Raw genomic sequence first — 13,662 nt, forward strand, 5'->3', positions numbered from 1 at the left:
AAGCTGCTAGGAGAAAAGATAGAGAAAAACTCATAGTTTTTAAGTTAGGAATGACACTGATATAGATATCTTCCCAAGAAACAAAAAAAAAAAAAAAAAAAAAAAAAAAATCACTCCCAAGCATGGGTGTGAGCTGGTGAGCTGAGGAAAGTACCCAAACATGTTCTCTTCTATTTTTTTGATAAAATTGACCATTCATTCACAAAACTTTAATTCTTTTGTGTGAAATATGTAAAACTTCTAAGCATTCTGATCATTTTTATAATCTTAAATTTACTTGTATGTACCTTGTACAGTTTATTTTAGATTTGGTTTCTCCTTGCTTATGGTATTCTGACATTTAATGGGATACTTGAACTTTTGTTTATTTTCAAGGATTATATTTATATTAAACTGGTATTTGTCTATCTTAGAATATTACATGCTTTCAGATTCCAAACTATGCTGTTCTAGTAAATAGCATCTGTAGCATTAGTGGCTCTTGTTTTAGATGCATTATTACTTGCTTTTAAACAACAAAATGTTTGGAGCAAATATAATGGAAGGAAATTATTTTTAAATATGCAATTTCACCATTAGCTTATAAGGTGATTAAAAAATATTATGTCTAAATCAAAGAGAATCGTACGATCATTGTAAACAATTCTTTCTCTAATCACCTGGAGTAAGCATTTTGGCTAATGAGAGAACAAATAGGAAAATAGCCATGGAGGGCACATGCAAAACACAGCAAGGAAGTGTGTAGCCCAGAATCACCAGCTCTTCTCCAAATACACAGTTTGGCCACTGGAATCTGGCATCTGGTAGTAGTGATTAACTTCTCAGAAGGTCAGGCAACTCAGAAAGGACACCATATGGAGAAAAGGCACAACAAAATTCTCAAGTAAGATCTTTGCAAAGACTTCTGTGAAATGTCATGGGACATTAGGGGGAGGTATTCCAGGAACAAAAATGTTTGGAAATGTTATGCTAAATATAATGGACTAGATTTTATTTATTTAATAAAATCATAGAATATGACTTAATACCATATATAGCATGCATAATAAAAACTGATGTATATTGTGATGTATATTTTCAAATATGGATTTAGCCTGGATCATAATTTTCCAAGAAATTCCTTTAAAGAAAATCGCTGACAGATAACCTTCATTGACTTTATAAAGGTGGCACATAATGAAGTGACAATAAAAGATCCTATAATGAGATATAGCCTCTGGATTGCAGTGTGATCATAGTAAGACAAGCAATATTGGTAAAACAAGACAAGAGTTCTACACATTTATTGCCTTCAGGAGAATAATATTATTGTATTTATAAAAAAAATTATTTGGCTACTAAATGTAGTATCTCTTTTGAGGGTAAGGGTTCTAATACGGGAGCTTCTGCATTCCTTATTCTTTGTTTTGTTTTATTAAAACTTTAATAATTCAAAATAGTATTCCTCAAAATCATAGTACTACAAATGTCTTTGTTATTTTGCTGTAATATGTTTTAGTTAAATGGCAGTTTCTCATCTTCAATATTATATACAGTTTATGAAATAATGAATGCTTATTGCATGCCGGGGAATCCTCTGGGTATATGCAGAGGTATAGCAGACTCCTCTGGAAGTGTCATGTCCAGTTTTCTGAGGAACTGCCAGACTGATTTCCATAGTGGTTGTACCATCTTGCAATCCCACCAGCAGTGGAGGAGTGTTCCTCTTTCTCCACATCCTCGCCAACACCTGCTGTCTCCTGAGTTTTTAACCTTAGTCATTCTGACTGGTGTGAGGTGAAATCTCAGGGTTGTTTTGATTTGCATTGCCGTAATGATTAATGATGCTGAACATTTCTTAAGGTGCTTCTCAGTCATCCAAAGTTCTTCAGGTGAAAATTCTTTGTTTAGCTCTGTACCCCATTTTTAATAGGGTTATTTGGCTTTCTGGGGTCTAACTTCTTGAGTTCTTTGTTCATAGCAGTCTTATGTATAATAGCCAGAAGCTGGAAAGAACCCAGATGTCCCTCAATGGAGAAATGTGTACAGAAAATGTGGTATATTTACATAATGGAATACTACGCAGCAATTAAAAACAATGAGTTCATGAAATTTTTAGGTAAATGGTTGGAACTGGAAAATATCCTAAGTGAGGTAACCCAATCACAAAAGAATACACATGGAATGCAATCACTGATAAGTGAATATTAATTAGCCCAGAAGCTCTGAATTCTCAAGACACAATTAGCATATAAAATGATTCCCAAGAAGAAGGAAGGAGAGGGCCCTGGTTCTGAAAAGACTTGATTCAGCATTGTAGGGGAGTGCCAAGACAGAGAATTGGGAGGGGGTGATTGGGAAATGGGCGGAGGGAAAGGGGCTTACAAGACCGAAGGTGTGGGGAGAACCAGGAAAGGGGAAAGCATTCTGAATTTAAACTAAGAATATAGAAAAAAATAATGAATGCTTCCTTTCTATTTTAATTGAAATATAAGCAAAATAATCTACCTTCAGTTAATTGCTCCAAACAACAAAAGTTATCTCTAAAGTGACTTCTGTACTGCACTGTAAAATCCTATATACTTGCTTAGACACAGAAGAAGTAATGGTTTAATTAACATGTTTTATTTCTTTAGAGCAGAGCAATAAACTCAATGAACAACTCTTTGTTCTTTCTAATTTCTTATCTTCAATAAAAAATAAATCTTGATTAAAATTTGGTAAGTGAAGGCTACTTTTAAAATGTAATTTAACTCTGTAAAATCAAGTTTCACTGTGCCTCCATACAAGAACTGACTGCTGGAGTTAAACATGGCATAAAACATTAAAACCTCATCTCATTATACAATGCACTCCATTTTCGTTTTCCAGTCCATGGCAGTAATTGATAGGTCAAAACTATTTTACGCAGCAGCTATTGAGAGATTAACAACATATAGCTAATTAAGTTTCCCTCTCATGTTTCAAAATGTAAATTACTCCCCAGTCTAACATCAATTCAAGGAAATATTTTCACTCTTACCTTGCTTTATCAAGTTTCATTGTTTATATAACATTCAGGGCCTGCTTTTAATTCTGTGTTCCAGACACTTTGCCACACAGAGCAGGCAGCAGTGTAGCCAAAATGATCGTGATCACACTAATAATTTTACTCTTTTATTATACCCTTAAAGCATTTAAATATTTAAATTATTATGTTGCAATACCTGAAATATCATTTCCTCTCCTGTCTATTTTTATACCCTAAGTTCGATGAATAATACTCATTGTAACAAGAAGACTTAGCATATATAACCAAGGTAAGTATCTTAATATAAGAATCTAGTAGGAGACTTTATATTAAAGTTGAAGAAGAACGTGATGTGATTCTGAGAAAAAAATCTTCTAGTGTAGCACCTCAAAGATCAAGAAAGTTCCCACCTGTGAAGAAACTAAAAAATGCAAACATCTGCTATGAAAATTCACAAGGAAGAAAAATGAGAACAAGAACAATTTTCTCCTTAGATCCTCCAGGGAGAATCACTGACTTTCATCAAAAGATCTCATTTCAGATTTCTGACTTCTAGATCTGTAAGTAAAATTGTCATCACTAAATCAATGTTAATTTATTAGAGCATCAATAATGGAGTGATTGATAATCATAGGGTCACATTTTAATTGATAAGCCTTTCATTTAAGGCCAAGTACATAAGGGACTTTTTAAAATATCATATAAATCAAGACAAAACAAAACAACAGTAATAAAATATACAATCAGCATAGCTGTGACAAAAAAAATCACAGAAAATTGAAGTTTTCAACAATGCCTAGGACTTCTTTATAACTGAAATAAATTTAATGATATAATACTTTTTCACAACACCAGAATGTCAAAAAGAAAACTTCTACTATGCTTACAGAGATGTATATAAAAGTGGAAGGCATACTTGTTTGGAAACAATAAGCAAATATATGAATTCTAAAAGCATGCAAATATTGTCTTCTAGTGTAGCACCTCAAAGATCAAGAAAGTTCCCACCTGTGAAGAAACTAAAAAATGCAAACATCTGCTATGAAAATTCACAAGGAAGAAAAATGAGAGGTACTTGTCTACAAGTACCTACTAGAGGTACTTGTCTCATAACTTCTGTGCTAGTTAAAACAGATCAACTGATACATGGTATTTGTTGCATTTGCTCAGTGAGTTGGTAATTTGTATAGAGTATACATAAAGTATATGGCTCAGGAAGTAAAAGTGCTTTTCACTCAGACGATAAGGACCTGAGTTCAACAGCCAGATTATGTAGTAAGAAGAGACAATCATTTAAGTATATGAAGATTTTATTGTTATATATTAAATACAGATAAGAATAAGCTGATAATAATTGGACAGACTAAGAGTGAATTTTGCTAAAGAAGAGCACTAAGAGATTTTGTCCCTATCAAGTGTCCCATCTTATAAAATGGTAAATTCAATGGTAAATGCTCTATAGGGTGAGGCAAGAGTGGGCAGGTGGGTGGAGGAGCACCCTCTTAGAGTCAAAGTGGAAGGGGGGTGGGATAGGGGTTTTGTGGAGGGAATACGGGGAAGGAAGACAATATTTGAAATGTAAATAAATAAAATAATCAGTAAAAATAAATAAAAGCAGAGCTACCATGTAACATGATACAAGAAATATTATTGTTGAAGTGATTTAAAGGAAAACTAATCCCATGTTCTTTGGGGAAAAAAATTATTCTAAAATGCGCCCACTGACCTGTACCCATTCACCTTAACATGTGTGGCCCAGTAATAACCATTAAAATAATTACTCCTCAAAATCCTGCCAAACTCCCTCTTCACCCATCTTCATGTTCTCTCTCTCTCTAAAATATATATGCACTGTGTGTGTGTGTGTGTTTGTGTGTGTGTGTGTAAAATCAGAACAAAATAAAAACTAAAGTCCAAATGAAAAAATAAAAAATAAAAAAGTCAGACACTATGAGTTTGAAGCAAATGTGGCCAATACAGAACGTTCCAGGCTAACCAAGGCTACATAGCAAGATTCTAAATCAAAAAATGCAAACCCCCCCAAAAAACCCAAAAACAATGATAAAACCAAATGAAAGTGTGTACATAACCATGAACATGACATGCACATGTACACACACACACACACACACACACACACACACACACACACACATATACACACACATACACACAGAATGAAAAAATTAACCACAGAATTTCTTTTAGTATTGCACAACTATTCCTCAGCAAGTTTTAATATAATTACAGAATAGAATTTAGAATTACTTTCAATCAATCTTATTTTTATCCAATCATATTGTTAAATGTCTGTTTAGTTATGGGGGATGCAAATTTATAAATCCATGATTCATGAAAAATTACAATTGAAGTGGAAATTCTGGTTTCTTTGGAAATTCAGTTGTGTCACATGATATTTGTCTTAAAGCTGTCTTGTAAGAGCTTGTTTTGCTGAAGCAGTCTTGTGAGAGGGCATGTGATGTTTTGCTGCAGCAGATGTTGCAAAGGGTATGTGAGGGGGACACTCTTAGATCGCTATGCCTTGCAACCCTTCACTGATCTCTGCTTGTCTTGATTTAATGGAGAAAGTATACCATTCCAACTGTGTCTTGCTGCTTCCACTGTCTCTGACAATTTGGCAGACCCTTGCAATGTCTGATGGATAGAGCGACAACTATTGATTCATGTTGGTGTGTACTATTGTACTAGACTGCTGGTATCCTGATAACTAAGATTAGAATCACCCCAAAGAATTACATCTAAACAGGTCCACAAACCTCTTTGCCCTATTAACCATCTTTCTTCCATATCTTTGATTGGACAATCAATGATTGTTGCTGACATGCTTACAGTTTTGACAAACTCAAACTATATCCTTTCTACATAAATATTGTTTTCCCAAATGGATTTTTTATTAACTTGGTTATATAATTTAGCACGCCTTATTTGTTTACTCTGGTATATATGCTTGTTACAGGAATACAAACTTAAACCGCCCTTTTGATAGGCTTTTCACACTGAGACGATCAAACACTATTTTCCCCCAAAGAACATAGGTTTATTTTTCTTTTATATCACTTCAACAATAAAATTTTTGTATCAAGGTTCATGGTAGCTCTGCTTTTATTTATTTATTTATTATTGATTATTTTATTTAATTACATTTCAAATGTTGTCCCCCTTCCTGGTCTCCCCTCCACAAAACCCCCATCCCATCCCTCTCCCCTTTGACTCTAAGAGCGTCTCCCCCCTTAAACCCATCCACTCCTTCCTCACCCTATAGTGAATTTACCATTAAATTTACAATTTAAAGTTTGGGACATTTGAAAGGGAGAAATAACTCTTAGTTCTCTTCTTTGGCAAAGTTCACTAATAGTTCTTTCAATTATTATCAGATTATTCTATTTAATATATAACAATAAAATCTTTATAAAATTAAAAGTGGTTCAAAGATGTATGTGTGTGTGTGTGTGTGAAATTAAATTTCAATTTCAAGAACATCATTTAGAACACATTATAAAGATACAAGTATGATATGTCATCCTGCTTTATGCTCTTTGTAAGTTAGCCAAAAATCTAAGATTAAGTAGATAAAATTTGATGACTATAAGTAATTATACTTTAGTAGATTAAAAGGTTGTCAGAAGAAATTAGGCTCTGAAGCCACAATCCATCTGAATTTTGATGGCTGTATATGTGACTAGACAGGTGACATGACATTTTTTGTACTTACTTCCTCAACTATTACATAGGGAAATATGCTTACCCAAGTATACAGTGTTTCAGGGGGCATAAATGCATTACTGAGATTGATGCTCAGATTATGGTTGTTTTGTGATAATTCCAACCTATTAATACTACAAGTAATTGTGATTTCTATGTTTCCAGAAAAAGCAAATGATCAGTATTTATAATAAGTGTTGGATCAGATGTTTTTTCTCTTCCTACAAGGAATATTTTTTTATTGAAGATACAAAAAGTAAGATCAGTGTACAGTTTTATATTTGGCACTGCACATAGGAATGGACATAACTGTCCCTGGATATTGTTGGGGAAAAAGTAGAGAATGGGAATAATTCAGTGAATTCTAGGACATTCTTTTACAGAGCTACCATGTATACATGAGATTTTACAGAGCTATCATGGTACAAGAGATTTTATTGTTGAAATGATTCAAAGGAAAAACCTGTGTTGATTAGGAAAAAATATTAATAGTGTTAATTCGAGAAGGTATCCCTGAATAAGTGGATAGTCGATTTGCAAGGTGCGTCCAGCGTGTTAGGGCACTAGGGAGTAAGGTTCACTGAGCACATATCTGAAGTACACCCTACCTTTCATATTTGGGTACTATTGGTACTAATTGGAGAGATTTTAATCTGAACTTTTGTAAGCAACATATGTATGTTTAAGTTTTAAATAGTAAAAGTAACAGGGGAAAATGTTGTCACAGAATTCTATTATTTTTATTAATTTAAAAAAATTGTCATTAGGGTTAAAATAATATTTGAATTTTAGACTTTGAAATGCATTTATAAAACACATTTATAAAAGCACAGGAAGGAAATCTTAACATGGCAAAATACAATCCAACATTACTTTGGGCATGTTCTGAGTTTATTTTCTTCTATATAATGAGAAGTAGAATAAATTTTATGAGTTCCAGCTTTCTGGGACCTTGGCTATTATGAAGATATCAAAGAGAGGCTGATGGATTTCCCTACTGATACCCTTTTCATCCAAATTTCTAAGATGTGAGGCTAAAAGTAATATGAGATCAGAGGGTATCATCTCACCCAGAGTGCCTCAGGGCAGAAAATCTTTTGATAAGACTAACTGTCCTCTTGGTGCCTTTATCTACAATAAAGGAGTCAGACTGTGTGTGGCATTGACATTCAGGGATCAGTCCTTACAACACACACTTGACATTTCAGATATGTCCATGATCTGAACCTCTCTGAACCAAGATATTTTATTCTTGAATAAAGTTCTCTCTCTCTCTCTCTCCTCTCTCCTCTCTCCTCTCTCCTCTCTCTTTGTGTTATCGCTTGCACACTTACACACACACTCACACACACACACACACACACACACACACACACACACACACACATATATATATATATATATATATGCATACACACACAAATAAAACATTTCCATTTTTCTGTCTTAGTCACCATTGTAATGCTGTAAAGAGAAACAATGACCACTACAACTCTTATAGGAGAAAGCATTTAATTGGAAGTTTCCTTACACTTCAGAGGTTTAGTCCATCAATCATCATGGTGGCAAGTGTGAGCGAGCAGATGGCAATCAGGTAGGCAGACATGGAGCTGAAAAATTAGCTGGAAGCTCTACATGCTAGTCTTCAATACATATGAGAGCCTGTAATATGGGGCTTCAAAATATATTAAATGCATAATATCACATGATAACAATAAGTTTCAAATACATTGCTCATATCATTGATATGATTCTGAGACCTTTTATTTTTACACAGTTATTTAAGCTTTCTTTCCAAGAAAATGAGAGAGAAGAACACAGACATGTAGTAGAAATTAACATTCTAACTGTGGAGATTGGATACATTACACTTGACCTAGAATTCAAGCAATGCAGGGATTATTATCAAAAAACACAGAAATCTTCCTTAGAACAAAATGAAGTTTGGGTCAATCTTTAAAATCCAATTTTTTAGAGCAGTCATAAACACATTATTGACTAGACTGTGGTTTTGAATAATAAGGTTCATGCCTCACTTTAAAACAAAAAAGAAGGGAAAGGAGGAGGATGAAGAATAAGAGGAGGATACAAAGAAGAAAGTGGAGAGAAGGAGGAGGAGAAAGATGAGGATAAGGTAGAATAAATGAACAGTTAGAAAGAGAAGAAAAATTAAACTAATAGCATGAACAACTCCTGAGAAAATACCATTTCAACTTAACAGTATACAATTCACCTAATGATACAACTGTTTGAAGCTATATAAAACCAGACAATAATGAAGGTCATAACTTCCAGTACTGTGCATTTCACCTAAGGAAGAGCTTCTTAATTTTTCTGATTTTAAACTTCTTTATACCTAAAATGAATGGAATGATTTAAGGTATATAGACATAAAAATAAGCATAAATACCAAAATTTATAGTTGATAAAAATAAAATTTATTTTTAAATGTCTAACAAATATATAATTTTAAATTTATTAAATATTAGAGTGACTTCCTGTGTTTGATACATTTGTTTATTAGTACATACAAATTAAAACTGGCTAAATATTTGAAATGGATAGGATATCAGCTATCATCAACCCTTTTCTGACACTTATTCTAAAATTGTCAATTCTAAGATTACTATGTTGCATAAATATATAATATATAAGAGCAAATATATTTTTAGATCATTTTGAGAAGTTATTGGAAATACTGGCCTATCTCTAATCCAATTTAATATTATGACTTTACTTATGAAACAATAGTAAGGTACTCAAAAACAATTTTGAAAATCCAGCATTGGTTAAAAATACATTAATACAATATTACTAAGGAACAAATGCAGGTCAACATAAATGTAATTTTCCTTGTGTCTAAGCAACCAAGCACTTTACATGCACAGCAATATCACTGCAGCTAGTAACATGCCATAGACTTGAATCTGCATCACATGTCTCATGAAGCATTAAGTGGCAAGACTGTTTGCACATTTAAGAATGCACTGTATATTCAGAGCAAGACCGCAGTACACTCACATGCTACCACATGGACACATGCTCCCAGAAATACCATAGATGATTAAACCCGAGATTTTTGAGTTGTTTTTGCCATTGGGTATTCAGTAACATCTTACTGTTGTCAAAATTTGAGAAATCTCTACCATTCAGTAATATGCGTTTGAAATCTACAGTTAAGAAGTTGGGACACAAGACACACTGTTTGTATGGACCTGTTTCCAAAGAGGATTCATTGTGGAGTGAAGAAATAACCTAAACATTGGCAGTATCCTCCTGTGTACTGAGAATAAACAAGGAAGAGAAATCCAGGTTAGCATCAATATTCATGTTTGTTTCCCAAAGGAAAGAACTCACGGGCAGTTTCTAACTCCAGATTCTAGAATTTCCCCAACATGATAGACTGCATTTCTTCAAACTGTAAGTTCCAATAAACATTTCTTTCTTAAGTTTCATTTTATTAGGAAACTAATGGCATCACTAGGAGAAGTAATTAATAAAACCCAATCCAGGTAAACATTTAATATTGTATCTAAATTCTAGACTCTTGCAAATATATCAAAAGTTTTAATATTATTTATCTAACAGCCTTTAAAATTATTTTTTCATGTGAGAGAGTAAAAAAAGAAAATTCTAATTTATTCTGACTGAAAATCATAATTAGAAAATAATTTGATGAAATCTATATGTTGCTATGAAAAAATACTTTTTTGACAAATACATGTGTAACATCCCTCTTAAATGACTAAAATTTTCAAACTCTTGACCAGGGTTTCAAGATCCATTGTGGCATTGTCTGTCAATTAAATCCCTAAAATCATAAGCCGATATTAAAAATAAACACAAATCAAACATCAAAATAGCCCCTTCTTTAAATGGTTCTCTTAGGTATTTTCATTGTACTTATTAAAAAATATATATAATTAAAAAAATAGTCTGCAATTTTCTCTCCAATGACAGTTCAAGGCAGGTACTGCCAGGAGCACTGTGATAACAGGAGTGGCAAAGCAGCTTGGACATGGTCCTTTTGAGTTCCATCTGCACCCAGGATCAGGGCAGTGTGTGCACCAGCTGCACTATATAATAATCAAAACACCAAATGCACTAAAAAAAGAAAGAATATTAAAAGCAATAAGGGGAAAAAGGTCAAGTAACAAATAAAGGCAGACCTATCAGAATTATACCAGACTTCTCACGAGAGACTATGAAAGCCAGAAAATACTGGGGAGTTCTCATACAGACCCTAAGAGAACACAAATGCCAACCTAGCAAAAGTCTCAATTGCCATAGATGGAGATGGAATACCAAGGCATTCCATGACAAAAACAAGTTTACACAATATCAATCTACAAATCTGGATGTTCAAAGGATAATAAATGAAAACCACCAACAAAAGGAGGGAAACTACAGCCTAGAAAAATCTCAGTGCAGGAGTATAGGGGAATTCCAGACAGGGAAGCAGGAAGGGTAGATGGAGGAACGGGGGGAGGGGAGAGGGCTTATGGGACTTGCAGGGAGTGGGGACCCAGAAAAGGGGAAATCATTTGAAATGTAAATAAAAATATATCAATAAAAAATAAAAAATAAAAAAATGAAAATGAGTAGAGCCACATAAACAACATTCCATCTCTAATACCAAAAATAACAGAAAACAACAATCACTTTTCCTTAATAACTCTTACTATCAATGGACTCAATTTCCCAATAGAAAGACATAGACTAACAGACTGGATTATTTATGGAGGACCCAACATTTTGCTGCATACAAGAAACTTACCTTAGGCACAAAGACAGACACTACCTCAAAGTAAAAGGCTGGAAAACAATTTTCCAAGCAAATAGTCCCATGAAAAAGACTGAAGTAGCCAATCTAATATTGAATAAAATTGACTTTTAGCCTAAAGTTATCAAAAAAGGTAGGAAAGGACACTTGATACGTATCAAAGGAAAAATCTTCATAGATGAACTCTCAATTCTGAAGATCTATGCTCCAAATGTACGGGCAACCACATTTTTTATTCGATATATTCTTTATTATATATTTCAATATTATATTATATATTTCAAGTGATTTTCCCTTTCCTGGATCCCCCCTCCCCGAAAGTCCCATAAGCCCTCTTCCCTCCCCCTGTTCCCCAATCCACCCCTTCCCACTTCCCTGTCCTGGTATTCCCCTACACTGCTGCACTGAGCTTTTCTAGGACTGGGGGCCATCCATTCCTTCTTCTAGGGCACAATTTGATATATGCATTGTGTCTTGGGTATTCCAAGCTTCTAAGCTAATATCCTTTTATCAGTGAGTGCATACCATGAGTGTTCTTTTGAGACTGGGTTACCTCACTTAGGATGATGTTCTCCAGACCCATCCATTGGTCTAAAAATTTCATGAATTCATTCTTTCTAATGGCTGAATAGTACTCCATTGTGTATATACACCACATTTCCTGTATTCATTCCTCTGTTGCAGGACATCTGGGTTCTTCCCAGGTTCTGGCTATTATAAATAGGGATGCTATGAACATACTGGAGAATGTATCCTTATTAGATGCTGGAAATATTCTGGGTATATGCCCACGAGAAGTATAGTGGGGTCCTCTGGAAGTATCATTCCCAGTTTTCTGAGGAACAGCTAGACTGACTTCCTGAGTGGTAGTACCAGCTTGCAACCCCACCAGCAGTGGAGGAGTGTTCCTCTTTCTCCACGTCCTTGCCAGCACCTGTTTTCTCCTGACTTTTTGATCTTAGCCATTCTGACTAGTGTGAGGTGACATCTCAGGGTTGTTTTGATTTGTATTTCCCTGATGACTAAGGATGTTGAACATTTCTTTAGGTGCTTCTCAGCCATTCGATATTCCGCAGGTGAAAATTCTTTGTTTAGCTCTGTATCCCATTTTTAAGGGGGATTTTTGTTCTCTGGAGTCTACCTTCTTGAGTTCTTTGTATATCTTGGATATAAGCCCTTTGTCGGATGTAGTGTTGGTAAAGATCTTTTCCCAACTTGTTGGCTACCGTTTTGTCCTTTTGACAAAGTCCTTTGCCTTACAGAAACTTTGTAGTTTTATGAGGTCCCATGTGTCAATTCTTGATCTTAGAGCATAAGTTATTGGTGTTCTGTTGAGGAAATTGTCTCCTGTGCCCATTTCCTCAAGGGTCTTCCACAGTTTCTTTTCTATTAGTTTCAGTGTGCCTGGTCTTAAGGGAGGTTCTTGATCCACTTGGACTTGAGCTTAGTTCACGGAGATAACAATGGATCAATTTGCATCCAGTTGAACCACCACCATTTGTTGAAGAGGCTATCTTTTTTCCACTGGATGGCTGTAACTCCTTTATCAAAGATCAAGTGACCATAATTCTGTGGGTTCATTTCCGGATCTTCAATTCTATTCCATTGATCTACTTGCCTGTCACTGTGCCAATACCATGCAGTTTTTAACACTATTGCTCTGTAGTACTGCTTGAGGTCAGGGATACCGATTCCCCCAGAAGTTGTTTTTTACTGTTGAGAATAGTATTAACTATCCTGGGTTTTTTTGTTATTCCAGATGAATTTGAGAATTGCTCTTCTTTTTTTTTTATTTTCTATATTCTTTGTTTACATTCCAAATGATTTCCCCTTTCCCGGATCCCTCCTCCCGATATGTCCCATAAAACTTCTTCTCTCCACCCATTCTCGAATCACCTCCCTCCTTTTTTTCTCTGTCCTTATATTCCCCTCCAATGCTAGATCAATCCTTTCCAGGATCAGGACCTTCTCCATACTTCTTCATGGGAGTCATTTGTTATGCGATTTGTGCCTTGGGTATTCAGGGCTTCTGGGCTAATTAATACCCACTTATCAGAGATTGCATTCCATGTGTATTCTTTTGTGATTGGGTTACCTCACTTAGGATGATATTTTCCAGATCAAACCATTTGTCTAAAAATTTTGTGAATTCTTTGTTTGAATTTCA

The sequence above is a fragment of the Apodemus sylvaticus genome, chromosome 8 (assembly GCF_947179515.1).
Source record: "Apodemus sylvaticus chromosome 8, mApoSyl1.1, whole genome shotgun sequence".
Taxonomy (NCBI): domain Eukaryota; kingdom Metazoa; phylum Chordata; class Mammalia; order Rodentia; family Muridae; genus Apodemus; species Apodemus sylvaticus.